This window comes from Hydra viridissima, unplaced genomic scaffold (assembly GCF_058129835.1).
Source record: "Hydra viridissima isolate aposymbiotic clone 2 unplaced genomic scaffold, HvirCarnegie_v1 scaffold_2, whole genome shotgun sequence".
NCBI lineage: Eukaryota > Metazoa > Cnidaria > Hydrozoa > Anthoathecata > Hydridae > Hydra > Hydra viridissima.
In genome coordinates this window covers 7,344,042-7,353,044 of record NW_028324301.1, presented here as the reverse complement: position 1 = coordinate 7,353,044, position 9,003 = coordinate 7,344,042, and the positions used below count along the sequence as shown (strand labels likewise).

At 29.3% G+C, this 9,003-nt stretch overlaps 1 pseudogene; it reads right to left on the bottom strand.

The window, feature by feature from the left end:
- Positions 1-6,594: 6,594 nt before the first annotated feature.
- On the bottom strand, positions 6,595-7,242 carry LOC149891730 (uncharacterized; annotated as a pseudogene).
- Positions 7,243-9,003: the final 1,761 nt, after the last annotated feature.

Below are 9,003 nucleotides of genomic sequence, written 5' to 3'. Positions count from 1 at the left end.
TTTGTCAATTTTTTGATTTAATTGTTGTAAAAAATGATATAAAATGCCCACTCGTATCTTTTTCCTTCAACCCGCGACAGCAACCCCCGTTCCATTTCGCCCGTTCATTCTATGTTAATTCATCTAATAAATTAGATGAATTAAAATTGAACAAAGGAAATGCTCTTGATAAAACAACAGCATGTGTTATTATAACAGTATTGCATACCACCTAGCTTTTTTGTTTAACTCTCTAAAATTTCTATTTGTTTTATAGCATCTAAAAAATAAATTGTCCAGCAACTTTAAAGTATATGATTATAATATTAAAGTATTACAATCATATACTTTAATGTTGCTTGACAACTTTTAGTCGAAATATTTGAATGCAAAATTTTATTCAAATATTTCGACTAAATCGACTTTTAGTCGACTTAGTCGATTTTAAAAATCTATTAGTTGATTTTGGTCGACTTTAAAAATTAATCGGTTTAGTCGACAGTCGAATAATTTCAAAGTCGTAACAACACTAATAAAATGTCGATTAGACGTGAAATAGGAGTGGATAAATTACAATTATGGATTTATTTAACGAAATAAAAAAAAAATGAAGAAATTAGAAAAGAGAACATAAATAAAGTAAAGGTTACTCTAGTTATATTTATTTCAAAGGTGAAGAAAAAACTAAAACAATGTGGTAGAAATTATGATACATTTATAGAAAAAGAATATAAATGGCTTCAAGGAAATCTTATGGCCGATAAATGTAGACCTTTTGGTTCTGGAAGACCCCATAAACAATGGGACTTTCTTGGAGAGCGAAGCAAAAGAGAAAAAATAAAAAAACTAGCTGTTGAACATCACGAAGCTGTATCCTTCTGCAAGAAGTGCAAATGCTGCTGATGAAAAAGATAAAGCTTACGTTTTAAAGAAATAAATGTCCTGTGTTTTAGATGTCAAAAAAGTCAGACAGTTTGGATAAAACGTTTCCCTTAAATATGGGGTTAAAAATTAAAAATGGGGGTAGAGGAAGCTCTTGGATTACAAATAAACACTGGCTTTTAGTGATAAACGATATCAAATGCTCAGAAACTCAGCTCTTGTACACAATGTACATATCTATCCCACCTTGCACAATATTTTAGTGGAAAAGAATAAATGCTATCCTGAAAATATACATTTTTCTGAGATTTCTGCAAAGTGTACTCTTCAAAGCATCTTAGACCACACTGTTAGTAGAATTTCTGAAATGATAGATATGCCAGAATCCGGTCAAGATGACAAAATATCTGGAGTTTTATATATAAAGATTGGTTTTGATGGAGCATCGAGCCAAAGTATTTATAAGCAGAAATATGACACAAGCAACATAATAGAGTTTAAGCATGAAGAAAGCCTTTTCAGTACAGCTTTTGTGCCTTTATTGCTAAAGTAGGAGATGCCGAAATTTGGAAAAATGAAAGTCCTTCAAATTTTTACTTTTGTAAACCTCTCCATCTACAATATAAAAAAGAGAGTCCAGTATTATGCAAAGAAGAAGAAACAGATCTAAAAAAAAAAATAAATACATTAGAGCCATTTTACAAAGTTATGAAAATTGCTGGAAGAATAGTGACGTTTTAGTCAACTATAAGATTGATTTTACAATGTTTGATAATAAAGTAGTTAATGCACTTACAGACAAAAAATCCACTTAATCCTGGAATCTATGTAATGCTAAACCTAATGAAATGAACAATATTGATTTGGTAAAAGCAAAGACAGAAAATGATTGGCGCTCGGAATTTCAGGTTTGCACTGCTGGATAAAGTGCTTAGAGTTTATTCTTCATTTAGGTTACAAAATGGAAATTAAAAAGTATAAGGCAAAAAAAATTGAGGAGAAGTTGTCTGTAAACTTAAGAAAGAAAGTGATTCAGTTTCACTTTAAAGAACGATTAAGTGTATCTGTTGACATGCCTAAAGCTGGGTTCGGCAATAGCAGTGATGGTAATACTGCCAGAAGAGCATTTAAAAATCATGAAGTTTTTTCTGAAATTACTAAAGTTGATTGTGATATAACTAAATGATTGCATAATATTCTCATTACCATATCTTGTGGATATCCAAATAATAACAATGAATTTGATTCATACTGCACTGAAACAGCTAAACTTATAGTGAGTTTGTACGACTGGTATGTAATGCCTTTTACTGTACAGAAATTGCTACTGCATAGTTCTTCCATATCACATAAACTAATTTTGCCGATTGGGGTATATTCAGAGGATGCACTGGAGAGCTTGAATAAACAGATAAGAAATACTAGACTTCTGCACACGGCAAAATGAGGTTAAACACTATGATAAATCCGATGCACTTCCTTCTAGTAAGGCCAAATCCAAAAATATCAAGCATATCTTTTAGAAAACATAAGGATTATCAAGGAAAACCATTGACGGATGAAGTTATTAAACTAATTGTAATGTAAATAATAAAACAAATATAAAAAATCTAAAATGAAGCTTTTCTCTATGCATCGACATCCTTTAAAAACTATTGTTTTATAAATATCAAGTTGAGTAAGGTATCAGTGTTGTGTTTTGGCTTGAAAATTCTAAGATTTTAACTAAAAATATTTTTCATCCATGTAGTCAAGCCCAACGCGCACACGAACGCGTATGCGCGCAATGTACGCGTCAAAGGTGCGCGTAATAGACATTTTTGTTAACAAATTTGAATTTTTTGACCCGAAAAACTATTATTTTCACATATAATATGTTTGTTTACGATGTTTATCAGGTTTTATTGAGTTTTCAGCGTTTTTTGATCGTCCTAAGCCACTGTGCTTCACTTTGATCAAGTTGACAAATATGTTTTGAGAACTATAGTAAATAAATGCGAGGTAGTTAATTTTTGAACTGGTTATAAATTAAAAATAAAAGTGAATCTAGTTATCTTTTTGCAAGTAAAACTGTTTTTAGTTTCCCCAAAGATACTAATTTAGAAGAAAAGTGGATTAAATTTGTAAACAGAAAAGATTAGAAATAAAGCAAACATTCAGTTATATGGATGGATCATTTTGAAGCAAACCATTTAAAAAATGGAAAACGAGTTACTTTAAAACATCAGTTAAAACCTGTTTCTTCCTTTTATTCTGAAGAAACATGCATTCCATCTTCTGTAATGCCTAATGTTTCAAACTTTCGTAAACCACCAACTAATCGAGATTCTACTATCCCAGTTTAAATTCATTCATTTCAAGAAATGGATAAAATAAAAAAGATTGATATTCTCCATGAATCTAACTCTCCAAATGAATTTAGTTTCCAAAGATATGAAAGATTTGTTTTATATTATCGTTTGTTTTATTATAGACTCCACTCCTTTTATCGAATCAATAAGTGTTAATAACAGTTTCCATGTAAAACTACATTATAAAAGTTGTCCAATTCCTCGTTGGTTTAAAACTATCAACAATTGTAAACTCACAAGCTTATCTACTTTAAATAATTTGGTGTCTTATATGCAATAACCTCGTTGAAGGGAATTATTTAGTTAATGAGCTTTCAAAACTAATCTTTTTCAAATCTAAAGGTCATCCTCCATATTCTTCAAAAGTGTTACGTTTTGCACTAATGCAAAGGTATTCATCATCTCAGGCTTATTCACATCTTTTGGAACAAGTTCCTTTACCGTCAAAGTCATTATTAAAGAAGTTAGTATCAGGTGGAATTGATTCAATTAAATCATTAAAGTTATTGTTAAATGAGGACAAAATAAGCAATAATTATGTTATTCTTTTTGATGAAGTCTATCTGCAGCAATCTTGTGAATACCACAGTTGTAGACTTTACCTTAGTAGTAGAATTTTGCAACTGATATCATTATTAAAAAAGAACTTTGACTTTTGAAAACTTAAAACCTTTTTATTCAGAGTCTGAATCTGAATTCAATTTCAAAACTTTTTAATAATGAAATTCAGGAATGTGAGTTAGATGAAGACAGTAGAGAGGTTACTATTTTTATTGCTGGATATATATGCAAAAGTTACTTAAAAAATTGAAATATGAATTACTTTATTTCTAAAAAGTGACGCCATTGACGTAAATACAGAATATATTGACCTCCTATCCAGAGGAAGTCTCTTAACTCCCTCAAAGTTAATTGCAAGTCATGTTATTAGTTGCTTTGTTATGCTTAATACAGTGAAACAAAGTCTACTTATGTTGAAACTCTTGACATCAGAAAAGTTAGCGAAATTATTGCATATGAATATAATTTGAACCAAAAATTTCTTTGTGGTACTCATTTTGAGTGGCAATTTTCTCTTGTTAATCAAACAGTAATAAATGTTTTTTATAATAACGAACAAAAGACTGTAAGTGGTAGTAAACACAAAGATACTGTATTATCTTTCAAAAGAAGACAAAGAGAAAAAAGAAGAAAAAAAAAAATGTAGTGGATATATATATATATATATATATATATATATATGTATATATATGTATATATATATTGTTTACACAAATAAATTGTTTTAACTACATTTGTTAATAATTTATATATTTGAAATTAACTGTGAAATGTGGTTTTTCTAATTTAATATTTGATAATTTAATTACTTATTAAATATTTCAAAACACAGATGAGTTAACCTAAAAAATTTTAAATAAGGAATATTTAATAAACTTTAAACCTAAAAAAACTTTAAAGGAAACGTTAAGTGTTACTGTTAAAACTACTTTACCTTTTAAAACACAGAAACTTAAAATACTGAAAAACTGGCCTTCTAATTTTCGGCCTATTTATGCAACATATTCGGCCGTGTATAAAGTAGGCCATGCGCCAGGACTTCAATTTTCGATGGCAGATGGTTGCATTCAATTTAGACTAGACTCAATCTGTAATCCATACCTCAGTTAGTAACCAGACTAGTCTATGGATAGACTTACAACACAGACATAGACAATTCTGTATGTTGTAATGGACACAACAAATGTTTAATTTTTTGTCCTTGTTGTGTCTATCAAATTTTTGATGGTGTCCTAAGATTGCTCAGTTAAAAAATAATTTTCACTTCATAAGTCTACAAAGCATAATTTTTTGTCTATTTGGTGTCTATGATTTTGTCTAAATTTACTTGATTTCATAAAACCAGAAATATTGATTTTTGCCAATAAAATCTAAATTACCCAAAAAATCCCTTAGAAACAAAAAAGAAAATATACGATACATTATATTTGAATTTTATTTCATGGTAAAAATGACTTTTATGGTGACAAATTTAAAGTGGTGACAAATTTTAGGACGGAATATGACAATAATGTTTACACAAATAGTTGATTTTCCAAAATTTAGATCCAATCATAGTCAGATTCACAGTCTGAGGATAGAATGTTAAGAAAAATCCCAAACTGGAGAGGGCATTTTAAAAATAAATTTTCACGCACATTCACTGAGAATTGAAAAACAACTGAACTGAGTAATTAATGAACTTCAATTGAGCACAAAATAGTCCATTTTGAGGTTTTTAAATAGACATTAACTTTTTAATCAACAGCACACGCTGGACAAAAAATTAAAAAATGAACTTCTGTTAGAAAAATTGTATTTTTAATTTTGTGCTCGTTTTCAGTTTTTGAAACGATGCTGCAGTGAAAATTTAATTACTCGTTATAAGTCCAAATTATATATGAAATAGATCTTCTATACCTCATTAAAAAATCGAGATTGTTCATTTAGTGTCCGTTTTTAAAATGATTGTCTAGAAAGACAAACATTTTTTATAGACAATTCATTTTTGATAGTTGTAATTAAAATTGTTGCAATTAGTGCTTTGTCGAAGTCTATTTTTGTCCTTTTATAATAAGGCCATTAGAGATTGTCTGGTTGCTAACCTCAGTCTGTTTCCTAGTAATAGGTTTTTCTGTAGACACTCTATAACTTGTATAAGCCATGTATTACTGACCGATTGACTTAAACTCATAAGTTAAAAGTGCGGTAGCACCCTCTAAAAATGTTCCAAAAATTTAACAGGATTATTTTTTCATTAATTGGACCGTTACAGGAGGGTGCTCCGTAAAAGTTTCATTTTTTTGCATCACTCTATAATAAATATATATATATATATATATATATATATATATATATATATATATATATATATATATATATATATATATATATATATATATATATATATATATATATATATATATATATATATATATATATAACTGCCTATAAGTTAGATGAGAAGAGTGGGGAGTCGAGAGGTATTTACCCCAGGCCTCATGTTGTGTAAAGACCTTCTGATTTGGTTGATGAAAAAAACTTTTTCCAGTTTTTTTTTTCTCACAATACTTTTATTGATTAATATGTTGTTTTTTTTGTAAATAGATAAAGTTTTTTAACTTTTTAAATTGGAATGAAAAATCTTATGCACATTTTATTAAGTACACAAAAACATAAAAAATTTAAAAAATTTTTAAGAAGGGTGGTAATTATAATTAAGTTGAAGAAAACTTTTGAATGAAAATTTAAAAATAAGAAGAAAAAAAAAAAGATTTCTAGAAAGATTCATTTTTTTATTCATGTTTATAACTATGTTCAATAGATATATATTTTATAAGTTTTAAGTAATAACTCTTAATAGGATTTCTAGATAAACACATTCTTCCAGCTCAATAATCTTACAAGATCTGCAGTTTAGGCCATTATCTGGACCACAATTGCCATCTGAAAAAAGAAGATCCAATTTTCTTCCACAATAAAATACACCATTTGGTCCTTTCCTACATGAAAGTCCTTCCTTATTAAAGTACCCTCCAGGAGGAAGTTTATGAGTAGTAATATCTAATGCCATGCATTAGCAACAATTATAACCAGTGCCAGGACCACATATTCCGTTACAGCAGGTACATGGAGGTGATAGATCAAGTTTTCCAGAGCAATAGTATTTACCAGTGGCACCTAGTCTTGCTTGTCTACCAATTGGGTTAACTTTAGTACCAATAAAATCATTTGTGTAATTAAGCTCTTTGTCTTGTTTGTAACAGTTGGAAGAACTTTTAGAATAATACTCATCCAATATCTTCATCAAAAGATCACTATGACAGCTTATTAAATGATTCATTAAGTCAGATTTTTTTGCTTTGAAGGTGCAATTAGGTATCCAGCAATTATAAAACTGACATAACAAATTGTGCTGAGAAATATTAGACCGAGCTACATTCATTCCACAGCCGGTAATACGATAGTGTAGACAAGTTAAATTCACCATACTATGGTATGACAATGCTGTAAAGTCCTATGCTGTAAGAAAGTCCTAATTTTACAAATTATAAATTTTGTATATCGTAATATAAATATTTGGGGAAAATAATTTTGTTACTTTAACTAGATAATTTGATATCTCCAACTTTGCAGAGAGTTCCCGGCAACTTTAGGTAAATTTCTGCAAGGTGTTAATAGAGTTCTTTGGTATTGAAACAACTGCACACCTTCAGCACAAATTACTCCATCAGTATCGGTAACCTCCGAGATGGAGTAATTTGTTTGACGTTTTTAAAGTTTTAAATCAAATCATCATCATCAGCTATAAAAATCGCTTTGTAACCGGTTTGCTTCGTGGTCTCACGCGTTCTCAGCCATTTTTTTTTTTTTTTCTTTTTTTTTTTGTAGGGAAACTGTGATCATAGCAGCCGAGAGAAATTTTGGGCCCCGGGGAAGTTTTCTTAAGGGGCCCTCATTATAATCAATAATATACACAGGACCAAGAGAAACGTGCTCTGATCATTGAATATTAAAAATAAAAGTTAATTTGATCTTTTGTCAAAACTATTTAAATTTTTTAAAAATTATTTAAAAAATTTATTTGTACACACACGGGGCCCCGGGAATCTTCCCCGTCCACCATCCCCTCTCGTTGGCCATGACTGTGATAAAGCTTCGCAAGAATTATTATATCTAATTCTAGTTATTATTCATTATGATATTATCAAATAATGTTTACTCTTTATATTCTTTTTAATGCCTAATTTTCTATCTTCGTTTTTTTATCTTCGCCTCCACTTGTTTTTTTTTTCATATCCTCCATTAAAGGTCTCTCAACGTGCGTATCCATGTGTTCTCCATTCTTCGTATTCTGGCGAACTTACTGGGTGTTATATAAAGCCCAGTTCACTGAATACATAACATTACTGTTTGAGGATGATAAGGCGTTAGTGCACTGAGATATCAAGGATTATTCTTTACTTTTATTTTGATTTTCAATACAAAATTCAGGATATATCCTCTTCTCCTCAGTTTCAGAGAAATATTTTATGTTATTTTTTCAGGGAAATGTGAAGTCGAAGTTTAAATTTGGATAGGGGAGAACTTTAATGAATGGGACGATTATTGAATGGGACAAACTCAGATTCTTATAGAAGCATCGATGTAAGGATATTCAAATTCCTGTAGCAAAGAGTGATAAAAACAAGAACTCAACTGACTGACTCATCCATCCTATTGCTCTATGACCGTAATGACAATGGATGTTATTGTGTTTTCGAATGTAAAAAGTAATTTTTAAAAATGTTTTTTTTTTTCTGATTTTGCAGCAATTTTTCAAGTTACAAAAAATAAAATTCCATGCTTAAATAGATAACAGTCTCTAGTACTACAGTGAGTAAAACATTCAAGCTTAATTAATGATGTTTTTGGTGTGACTAATCATTTTTGGATAAAGTGATGCGCATATTGAATGGGACAAAATACTAACTATTGAATGAATTTAACAAAGTATTATTTACAGCTCAGCGGAGGGGTGCTGCAGTCCCTTACTTTTATCCCCATGGGTAATGGGTATTATTTACACACTTTTATATTGCAATATTTTATTTAAATAAAAATAACTAAATATAATATTCTACAATGAGAAAGTTCTACTTTGATTGAAATTTAATTAGAGTTAAAATGTTTAAAGTTAAAAATATTTTTGTGTGGTCTTTATGTATGTATCTATATATTTAACTACATTTACAATTAATAAAATAATTTG